Below are 12,052 nucleotides of genomic sequence, written 5' to 3' on the forward strand. Positions count from 1 at the left end.
TTCTTTTTTCAGGCTGTTCTTCATCAAATCGAGTGGTCACATCACAACCGGACTTGGTCCTGATTGGCTCACCTTGTTGAAGAAATACTGAAGCAGGTAGGTTTGCTTTTTTTTCAGCTGTTTTCTTCCAGTGAGGGTCCAGTATATGACTGCCCTTACTGTGCCTAGTGCTTTTTAAATGCACCACTTGATTTGATTTGGGGGAAAAAAATCGATATAAAACCTACTTAAGCGTAGGAATAATCAGAGGTCTGAGCAGAAGCTTGATGTGGGCCGTACAGAAAGTCCTCTCTCTCTCTCTCTTTCCATTTCTTGTTCATCCTCTGTGGTAATTTCAGGTGCCGCAGTCAGACACCTGCGTCTCTATCTGATAAATATTGAATCTTCCAGAACTGAAATGGATCTTTAACAAGGCTAACACACAGACAAACACAACACATACACCACCCACACGCTCATAATGTCTCTGTCATTCTGAACCTACACACGCACCACAGGTTAGCAGGTTACTGCTGAACTTTGTTGTGCGTCTGCTGGTTTTGTTGCTGTCTGACACACAAACAGGAAGGCAAAATGAAAAGACAACTACGTGTGTATGTGCTGCTAAGATTTGTGTGTTTGTGTTTGCAGTCATACTGACAGAGTGCCCAAAGATTGTGTGATGGGCATGTTGTTGTTCTTCTTTGGACTCAGAGCCTGTGTGTGTGTGTGTGTGTGTGTGTGTGTGTGTGTGTGTGTGTGTGTGTGTGTGTGTGTGTGTGTGTGTGTGTGTGTGTATCTTAATGAAAACTGTGAAATGATGAGTTTTGTAAGTTGTACAAATATGAAACTAGTCTTAAAGCAGGTGTATCGCATTAGCAGTTACTGCAGTTTTGTAAAAGGAAGCATATATAGCATCATGATTTAAAGTCCTCAAGCTAAAAATAGGATTATGAACCCATTATGAAGCTATTATTATCTGGGCCAGTAAGATCTGTGGTCAGCCCAGGTGGAGTTTACAGGGTCTGAATATACACGCCTTCTGCTGTTGAGTGTAAACCCTGTGATTCTTGTGTTTTAGATTATGTGTGAGTAAAACAACAGATTCAGAGCGTTAAGCCTGTGAGTCTGTGTTTATCTCGAGGCCTGCAAACGTTGCACTTCACATTTTGCTTGTGATATAATGAGAGTATTGGCAGAGTGCTTTGTCATGGTGCATTTGACTTCATTTTGAGTAGGCACCACATATTAATGATGTGCAGCGTTTTCATGCCTGTGCAGCAGCCTGAACTTTCCTATAAATTGCCTCACGGAGCGTTATTTGAGTGTGCATATGTTTGACAGAATTGGACATCAAAGTCTTTTTAACCTGCCAGCTACTGAGCGTGAAGTTCATGTAATATCAGACTGTGTGCATCTGAGAACAGCCCAGTTAATAGCTTGGAGTGATTAGCTACCCTGTGTCCTGCACGCTCTATCATATATGAATCTGTGCAGCTCTGGACTCTTCAGGTTTTCCCCCTTTATTAGCAAACTCAGCTCAGCTGCTGAAACTGAGCAGAAACTCAAATGAAAAAACAAAGAAAAACATAGACTGCATGCAAGTCCATAGTACAGGTCTGTAGGTCTCCTCTCTGTCCTGCCTGTGTACTCTTATACTGTATATTATGCTCACACTAAGCAAGGACGCATCTGCCAGCACAAGACAAGCGTATCAAGGACGTGTGCTGCCTCTTAAAGCAGAGGTGAGGACAGTGTGAGCATCTGCAGCAGCAGCTATAAAGCAGAGCAGACCATCAGCTCGGCTTTTCAGCAGTAAAAGATTTTATAGGCAATGAAAACTTATAGTGGATGGCTGCTAATAGTGTTTGGATGAGTCTACCAGAAGCTTATAGCAGTTATGGGATTTTGAACTTGAGTGTAAATGCTTCTCGCCTCATAGGCTGTTGGCTCATTATTTCTTTAAAAAGGGCATAATAATAATAACTTGTAGAAACTTAAAAACATTGAGGGAATGTCTATTATTTTATGAATGTGGTTTGGTTATGGAATAAAGTGATTCAGATTTTGAAATTGCTGTTAAATCCACATACAGTAGCTGCGTGGACAATATTTGACCTTCTTTCTTAAATTTAATCGACCAGTAAATTAGTCAAAAGGGATCATTTCCAGTCCACATGGGTGGGTGGGGGGTGCTGGGGGGGTGCTTCAAGTCAGTACAAAATGATTCTGCTGATACATCCTCAAACATCTCAAACCAACTGAGCACCTGTGGGAGATGCTGGACTGAGAGCATTCTTCACCACCAAGCACTGAAACAGCTGTTGTTGTTGTTTTGCCATTAATTTGTCACCCAGCTGTGTGGTTGTCTGTATCTGGCAGAGGAAAACCATCCTGAGCTTCTAGGAAGGATTGTATGTCACCATCTTTCGTCACATATAATGTATCACAGGGCTCATTTTTTAAAACATGTAATTGCTTTTTAGTTGGTAAATAAATTTAGATGCAAAATGACTGAGTCTACTTCCCCAGAGAGACGCAGCACATTCAGTCAATATCCACAAATGACAATTTGACTGCCAGTAGCTTAGTTCAAAGCACAAAATCAACCTCCTCATTGCTGACTGAATGGGTTTTTCAGCTGCATCCCACAGCAGCTTCCCTTTGTGGGCAAGATCTTTCACGACAGCTTTGACATTATTTAAATTTCCTGGAAGCTTCAAAAATTAAAGGAACATTTTTCCACCATTGTTGTGTCTGTTACGCTAAACCTGACATCCCGTTTGGAGACACCAAACATTTTCAAAGCCAGTGTACTCTGAGTGCCGGTCTCAAGCCCAGATAAATGGGGAGAGTTGCATCAGGAAAGGCATCCGGCATAAAATCTTTTCAAAATCAAACGTGGATCATCAAGAAGGAGATCCATACTAGATAAGTGGGGGCCCGGATTAACAACAACCCCCTCCGGTGCTGTTGAGCAGGAGGGTGCTGGTGGAAACTGTGCTACTGTTAGCCGAAGACAAAAGAAGAGGAAGGGGGGGGAAGACATGCTAGGAGGCAGCGAATGAGAAGGAAGAACAAGAGTGTGAAGGTGAGAGTGGTGACTTTAAGTTCAGGGACTATGACCGGTATAAGGAAAGAGCTGTGAAGGAAGGTAGATATATTGTGTGTGCAGGAGACCAGGTGGAAGGACAGCAAGGTCAGGGGCATTGGAGGTGGATTCAGTGTGTTCTAACACAGTACAGTTAATAAGCAAAATGGAGTATGGATAATACTGATGGAAGAGTATTGTGGAGGTGTCAGAGTGTCAGACAGGATCATGTTTGAATCAGAGGGATAATGTTGGGTGTGAGTGCCCCACAAGTTGGATGTCAGAACAGAAAGAGAGATTCTGAAGTTGGATGAAGTGGTAGAGTGTCCCCAAGGAGAGAGAGAGTGGTGATTGGAGCAGACTTCAGTGGGTAGGTAAAGTGAACAGGGGTAATGAAGAGGTGCTGGGTGGGTATGGCTTTAAGGAGAGGAATGTGGAGGGGCAAAATGGTGAGAAGATTAGAAAGTTGACGAAGGAAGAATGTCACGCAGAATTCAGAGAGGAGTTAGGAAGAGTGACACAAGATGACTGGGAAAGTATAGTTGAAGTGCTGAGGGAAACTGGCAAGAAGGTCTTTGGTGTATCATCTGGACAGAAGACCATGAGATTTGCTGGTGAATGAGGAAGTCCAGGAAAGTATTCAAAGGAAGAGGTTACCAAAGAAAAAGTGGGGTGGTCCAGGAAATGAAGAAATGCTGTCTCATTCACATGAGAGGGAAACAGGTGAAACAACAAAGGAGCACAAGTAGTGAAGGTGGTTGAGTTATACTGGGGTCAACCATGCAAACCTATGGACAGTGCACAAAAGAGATGGCAAAGGGAGTGCAAGCAGGGTGGAGTCGAGTGTCAGGGGTGATTTGTGATACAGGGATAGCAGCAAGAGTCAAACAGAATGTTTATAAGATGGCAGTGAGACCTGCTGTGAAGTGTGGTTTGGAGACAGTGACACTGACAAACGGACAGGAGGAGTTAAAGACAGTAAGATTTTCATTGGAATTGACCAAGAGGGACAGCATTAGAAATGAGTAAATGAGAGGGACAGTTCAGGTCAAGGGTTTTGGAGACAAAGTTAGAAAGGCGAGGTTCAGATGGTTTGGACATGTGCAGAGGAGAAATAGTGGATATATTGGACAAAGAAGGAAAAAGAGGAAGACCACAGAGAAGATTCATGGATGTAGTGAAGGAGGACATGCAGAGGGGTCGGTGTGATGGAAGAGGATGCTAGGGATAAGGTGAGATGGAGACAGATGAAAATCCCTAAAGGGAGCTGACCAGTTTCATTTGAACAGGCTTTGGTTGCATGCAGGTAAACAGTCTGTATGGAGGGACTGCATTTGGCCATACTGAAAACATCAGCGATGCTCTCACACAAAATGAGCTTCTAATTTGTAAACAGATGTTAACTGAAACTGTGAGTGTGAGTCAGCAGGCTGGTGGATGGATTTGCAGATTGGATGAAGCATCATCACTACGCTGGTAATGACGGTGCTCAGTCTGCACTACAGATCCAATGTAAGCAGCATGGTCCTTGTGAAAAAGGGTCCACGTGCCCACTCAGCTAAAATCCACTGACATAGATGTACAAGTATAAGTAAAATCAAATCATATAGTTTAATACTGAAAGTTCAGCATCCCAGCAATAAGTGTTTACAGTAACAGCCAGCTGAGCCTGCTGATTCTGCAATAGTATCTTAGTGCATCACTGGATGGTGTTTAGTCTTTAGCCTGATGAACCTTGAAAAAGAAGTTTTTGCACATGCTCATAAGAGTTGGAGAAGTTTCAGCATCTTTTCTTCACTGTTAACCACGTTGATTAGAGCTGATTTTCACGTTTTCATCTCATTTCCAGAGCTTTGGAGCAGTAACGGGTTTGCTCCAGGAATAACTGTGAATCCCACGGTCTCATATCTCTGTGTGTCATTTTCTGTGTGTGTGTGTGTGTGTGTGTTTGTATTCATTTGTTCTTTGTTCTCGCTTCTCATCATTTTGAATCCATTCAGATCTTTTCTTTCCCACATCATGTAGCCACATTAAAGATGGCTTTTTGCTATTAAACATTAGAGAGTTTTTGGTTGCAGATACGAGCCCCAACGCTGAACAATAGTGATGAGCACGCATGCTGAACAAAAGCATCTCAGTCAGAGAGGCGGATTTTAGTTTGCTGCTAATGGGGACCAACACTAAAGCACACACAAAACCATCATCTCCACTGGCTTAGAACAGAAACCACAGGGGATGAATAAATGAATGAACTGAGGAGAGAAAGCAGGAGAGAAGCGGTACGAAAATAAAGGAGGATTTAATAAACGAAATGGAGGCGATAAATTTGTGAAGACTGTTATTAGAGCTCTTATTGTATTCTCTGGGTTTGGATTTCACAACTCTTGCTTGAGCAGTAGAACAATCAGGCTTTTTATTATCAAGATGTGCTTCCTGCATTGCTCACAGTGTTCTGCGCCTCCACCGCACATTCATCTGTTAAAAACCGCCGTCTGCAGACGATGGAAATGAAGATATCGAGCTGCAGTGATTGGTTTTGCTCTACATTACTAAACATATTCTTATCACAGTTGTTGTGCAGATGTTTTGGAGCTGAATATCTCACAACAAAGCAGATTTAACCAGATGTACTAAAGTTTGCATATGAGCATTTTTGCAGCCTCCACACTGTTATTATTTTATTTTTATTTTTTTGGAAACCATATTGACCATATTTGGACAAGTGCTAAGTTATCAGCTAAAACTATCAGCTGTCATGTTGCTGAGTGATCAGTCATTGAATCCTTTGTGAGATGCCTTTGTCTGGTCACTGGTTGGCACTAGGATGGCAAAATATATTCTTATTATATCATGAAGGGTTTTTAGATAGTAAAATCTTAAAATCAGTTAAAAAACAAAGCCACTGTAGGGTCACTGAAACTGGGGAAACTGCGAGAAAATAAAAGAATGTGGAATAATTTGAGTGTCTCTAAAACTATTTACTTTTGAGTGTAACCCAGATCTATTTCTCAGCTGGTAGAAGCAGGTGAGGCTGCCACTGAACAGCACAGCCAGGCTCCTGGCAGCTGATTAATTAATAACTGCTAAAGAACCTGGAAACATGTGATGACAGGATGCAGTTTATCTGGACCAATAAGAAGTGTCTTCAAACATGTCTCAGTTTTATCTGACTCTAATTTTAGCCAGTGTTCTTGATATCAGAACAATAAATTGCTATAATGCTTAATATATTTGATGTAGCCAAAATATATATGGGGACAGAAGAGGGTGTGTGAAGTGGATTTAGTTTAATGAATTTAACCATAATGGTGGGAGACTGAAACAATGAGTAGAGGTTATATTGAATCAGTCGTATTGATCATTTCTGCACATCTTGAGGAACAGTTTGCTGTGTTGCGTTAATATTGCCTTGTCAGCATTGTTTACTGTTAGTGATATTCAGTGTGATGTTGCTGATGGTGTAAAGTCCTGTGTAGATGATCCCTGGAAATTTATTGTGGAAAATGTTTTCCAAGACACTAAAACTGCATATTTCCCCTGTTAGTTTTCCCTTAAACTGAGGATACAAACATCTGTTTTTGCAGATAGAAGCTAAATGACGTCATCCTGACATTTATTCACACATTTTACCAACAAGTATTTTTAAAGCTCCAGACAATCCACAAAGTTTCAGTTGGGTTCTTGTGATTTTCCAAGTAGGATACTTGTTTTCTGTCTTCTCTGATCCCGTATTACTACCTGTAGGGAAATTCGGTGTTATCGCTACCTTCCCGCAGCTTGGTCAGAGTTAAGCTGCTGAACATAAAGGCTACAGCCTGTGGGGATTCAGCCCTAAATTCAGGAAAGGTGTGCAGAAGAAAGAGCACTCCCTATGCCCCCAGAACAAATAAATCAGAAAGCCGTGCTTTGGAATAACTGCAGGCATTGATGGAAAGCTGCCAGAGTAATGCTGAAAGAACAAAAACTTTAGATGTTTTAATCAGCTGACTCCCAAAAGATATAAATACAGTTTTGCATTTATTAAAATTAGGCCTTGATAAATTGCATCTTCCTGATTTTATCTATTTATTGATTGATTGATTAGATTTTTTTTTCCAGGATAAGTGCGCATATTTATTTCCATGTGAAGACTGCACAACCACACACATTTCTTATACCGTATTAATTTACTTATGTATAAAGTTGTCACACTGTATGCAAAAGAGCTTCTTAGCCAATTGTTTAAAACGAGCCAGTTTTGTACAGTTTGTCCTCCCAAATTCATGAAGCCAATGAGATTTTTTCAGTCTGACAGCCTCACAGAGCAATCCATTTAGGGGATTCTGGGTGACAGTGTTGGTAGAAGATCTTTACTAAGCTTGTTTGCACCTCATTTGCTGTGTTTCTTGTATATAAGCTGCAAATTCTCACTGAAATTAGGCCTTACCTCTAGCAGCTGATTGAGGTGCTGTCACGCTTGTCCCAGAGTTGTGCTGGGTCTTGCTGAAGAGCAGCTGTGTTTGTCACTGAGATTTCAATTCTGTGCTTCTGGCTGAATGACACTCCTTACTGCCCAAAGTGTCACAATAACAACAGCCTCGTAAACAGGCGACAGAGTTTACTCAGAGTTTTCTTTTTGTTGTTTAGTTCCATCCGTCTTCTTTTCTTGTTTCTTGTGTTTATAGCCTTTTCTGCCGATTCACTTCCTGCAAACTTTGTGTATGTTACAGCGACAGAGTCAGGTGTCTCTACAGAGAAACGTCTCGCCGCTCCCTCTCTTTACTTCAGGTTCAGTCGCATATTTTGACACTGCATCTTTTATGAATGGACGGCTTTTTCCAGCACGCCTGTTGTGGCTGACAAATCATCGTTTCCTATTTTGCAAAAGTTCTCTTGATGACATTGTGAGACTCGGAGATCCCAGCACAGCACGCAGTAATGAATGGGGGAAAAGCGAGAGCTTGTCAAGAGTTAGAATACTCTTTGAATTGCACAACTCAGCTGCAACCTGCCCCAGTCTGAGATAGGAGAAGGCGTTAGATGAAAAAAACTATAACGAACCTCAATGTGAGAGGAAAATCCTCCAGCATCAGAGTCATCAAAGAGTACGCTGCTGAGGTGTGAGGCGGCAGGCCAACAGTTCTGAAGATCCTGCCACCAAACAAGCCCAGAGAGGCCAGAAACCAGCAAAGCCCTTAAGGCTGAGAAAAGTCCACTTTCTGAGAGTGGAGAAAGGGATCCATCTTGCTGGTGTTTCTATACAATGATTATCTCTTATGTCTGTGTACAAAATAATGTGAGATTAAAATCCAAAACAGGAAACACTTTAAAGGTGCATAGTAATATTTTTTTTTTCAATATATTAAAAAAATGTATCAGCATTTTTTAAGATTCTGCCAGCTTCACAGCATATTAAGTCAATGTTATTAATAATGATATTTTTACATGAGTGGGCTTTTTTATAGGTTTGCAGTGACTTTCATCTGTCAAAGTATACAACAGTTTAATCTCATAATAAAGAGAAACACACAACTAAAACAATAAATGAGCCGCTCTTCTCAGGTCTGAAATTCAGCTCTGCCCTCTACAGTCAGTCTTTAACAGGCTGCCTGTGATGATTTTAGGTTTAATGTAATGTTGCATCATGCATGCAGTGCAGCAAAAGCTGACTCTGTTTGGATTTAGTCTTGCAAAGATAAAGCTGAAGGTCATCCAGGCCTTTATGTCTCTAAGACATTCCTGCAGTTTAACTAGTTGGTGTGTGTCATCTGGCTTCATGGATAGATAAAGCTGAGTATCATCTACATAGCAATGAAAATATATGCAATGCCTTCTAATAATACTGCCATCTGACACTCCATTCTTCTGTGTACATTTCATGTGCTTCAGTGGCTCCTGGTTTGGACTAGTCCTCTTTAGGACATCATACAATGACATTTTAGTTATTTTTGTGTCAAGGTTTTCAGCCCTTTTCTGCTCAGCGTGCCAGTGTCCCTGTGCACAAAGTGCTGGTTTGTTGTGGTGGAACTTGACAGGCCAGCTGACCTCAGTCCCATTCAAGGAGTGTCTGTGCAAGTGTGTGTGTGTGTGTGTGTGTGTGTGTGTGTGTGTGTGTGTGTGTGTGTGTGTGTGTGTGTGTGTGTGTGTGTGTGCGCATTTCACTTTGCTTTCTGCACCTGTTCACTTGTATTCAGTGTGTGTTTGGTGTAGTGTGAACATGTCAATTGTGTTAATCCATCAGTGGAGAGGTTTCCCCTCTGGGTTTCCTCATTGTTGTTTAACTGAGAGCGTTTCCTATCAGTCAGCACAAACACACAAGTGGAGCGAGAGGGAGGTGCATGCTGTTTGCTCAAGGCCAGTAACAGCACCTGGACTGAAGCATCCAGCTGAATTCACCACACTTCCATAGCTGACAGCTCACTGCACAAACCACTATTTTTATCTCCCCTTCCTCTTCTTTTATCTGTCCATATCGTTCTCTTCCATTCGCTTCTCCACTTTGTTCTTCTCCACCCTTCTCTCTTTGTGCTGTCTTGGTGTCCAAGTCTTTCTTTTGGATATGAACTGTGAGGTGTTGAGCAGGAAGCATTTTTGAAAACTCTTCATTGCTGAGTTCAAAGCTGACATTGACATTTGGTGCTGGTGGAGGAAACAGTCTGAAAATTGATTGATATGCAGGCTGCGTTGGCTTTAAATCAAACTCCAGATTTGGTGCTTCTGTGCAGTGCAGGTTTTCTAACAGGACGTATGGAGTCAGTGTTTACTGTGACCGTTCCAAATACTTAATTTGTAAATTACAAATCAGTCCCTGTGTTCATTTAACCAGCATAAATGTAATCTTTCAAGTTTCTAATTATTTTCCACATTTCCCTGAAGGCCTTCCTCTCATTCAAGGGCACTCATTAATCAAACACACATCTGAACATACACTTCACATATGCAGGCAGAGTGAGCCAAGGGACCAGATACAGGAGGCATACACAGTCTTGTGGAAATACCATGAATGAATACATTAACAAAATAATTATAAATTTACACACAGTATTCCTGCAGAAAACACTGCTGTACATAAAGAAGTACATAAAGTGTTTTGTCTTATTGTTTTTGTGTCTAAGTTCTAGAATGTCAGATTTCAAGCTCAGACTATTCTGCAGCCATCCTTTATTTAATATTTTGTCAGGCTGGTATTCATTCATTCATGTATATATATATTTATTTATTTATTTAGCCTTTACTGCCGAGCACCACAGCCTCTTGAGAGACTACAGTTGCTGCTGTCAGTCATCAGTCACGGTCCTGTTTATGCTGTGTGATCTTTGGTTGTGGCTCAAAAGGTTGTCTAAGTTAAAAGGAGACAAAATATCCTTTTTATTTATATTTTAAACCAGACAATACAAACAACTGAGACACTGAAATGATGCAGTTGGATGAAGGACACCCAGCAGTCCCAAAATGAAAAATGGCATTGACAACTTGCTAGCAGATAATCAGGTGTTCCCCTCTTTTGTTTGGAAACACTGGTTTCTAACCACCAACTTTAGCATTATGCATTATTCTGCCATTAATTGGAAGGGTGAAGTTAGAAGCTAACGATAGCATGCTTGGTTAGCAAGCTGCATCCATGAACTGTCAGGATGCATTGCACTGACACAGACGCTTGATAATTGTTAATGGAGATTAAGATGCCAGAATTAAATCCACCTTCCTCTTAGCACTATTTGGCCAGCTAGGCCATTTAACTTCAATATTTAATATTACATATTAACAAAATGCAGCATGGTGGCGCAGTGGGCAGCACTGCTGCCTCACAGTTAGAATACCATCTGGAAGGCCTGGGTTCGATTCCACTTTGGCCCACTCTGTGTGTGGAGTTTGCATGTTCTCCCTGTGCTTGTGTGGGTTTCCTCCTACACTCCCCACTTACTGGGGTTAGGTTAATTGGCTACACTAAATTGCCCATAGGTGTGATTGTGAGTGTGAAAGGTTGTTTGTCTCTCTGTGTTAGCCCTGCAACAGAGCTCTCAGCGGAGATGGTTGCACTTTTCTTCTCTCCCCTGCTTTGCTGCTTGCTGCTTTAGAGCCTCTCTTCACACAACTTCCGAACTGGAATTTATAATTATGGATCTGGTCAGCTGGTCTCTCAACGCTATTGTTTTGATCAAATGTTTACCATGAGGAGATTGGGGGAAGGAGAACCCCATTCCCTCTTATCAATTGACATTCCAGATGGCTACGTTATGGATTCCTGTGTGGTGTAGAAGATGTCGTGCTTGGCCGTATTGTCAATGGAATACACACACATTTGGCTTATTGACACTGGGGTTTCTCCGAATTGGACCTGGAGATACCTGGCTTGTCTTTGTAATTCAGGAAGTCGAGACAGCTGTCTGGCTGCTTATGACGGGAACGCGGGAAGGGTAAAGACTCAAACTCATTTGAGTCAGCCCCACAGTAGCCCCCCCCCCCCCCCCCCCCCCCCCCCCCCCGCTCGCCTCCGCTGGCTCCCCTGTCCATCCCTCCCCACCCTACTGCTCCCATGCTATATGTTTCTGCTCTGTCGCAGAGGTTTTTGTAACCTTATACTGTGTATGTGTGTATGTATACAAAGCATGAGATTATTTTTTTCCTCACTCATCCCTATATGTTTTCACTATTGTTTCTGTCTTTTTAATGGCAGCGCCTCCAGAAGGGGGGCAGCATGGCCACAGTTCACCTATCTCCCCATGTTTGTTCTGTTTGTCTTCTTGGATGGGTGTTCTGTTAACTGTAATTTCCCCATTGTGGGATAAATAAAGTATCATCATCAACAGGCTGGCGACCTGTTCAGGGTGTACCCTGCCTCTCGCCCTATGACAGCTGGGATAGGCTCCAGCCCCCCGTGACCCTGAACAGGATGAGTGGAAGCGAATGGATGGATGGATGGATGGATATTAACAAAATGCCACAGCAAAAACTGCTGTCAGTTTAAAGCAAGAATTCAATAATATTCCACTATGGAAGATT

General features: G+C 42.0%; 1 protein-coding gene across 1 annotated transcript in view; it reads left to right on the forward strand.

The window, feature by feature from the left end:
- The window catches only part of LOC115790204 (leucine-rich repeat and fibronectin type III domain-containing protein 1-like protein), a 474,798-nt gene that overhangs the window by 317,393 nt on the left and 145,353 nt on the right, over positions 1-12,052 (forward strand). The window contains exon 5 of the mRNA XM_030743914.1: positions 13-96. The gene's annotated coding sequence lies outside the window, so the exon portion shown is untranslated. The remainder of the gene's footprint in view (positions 1-12; positions 97-12,052) is intronic.

This window comes from Archocentrus centrarchus, chromosome 13, assembly GCF_007364275.1.
Source record: "Archocentrus centrarchus isolate MPI-CPG fArcCen1 chromosome 13, fArcCen1, whole genome shotgun sequence".
Taxonomy (NCBI): domain Eukaryota; kingdom Metazoa; phylum Chordata; class Actinopteri; order Cichliformes; family Cichlidae; genus Archocentrus; species Archocentrus centrarchus.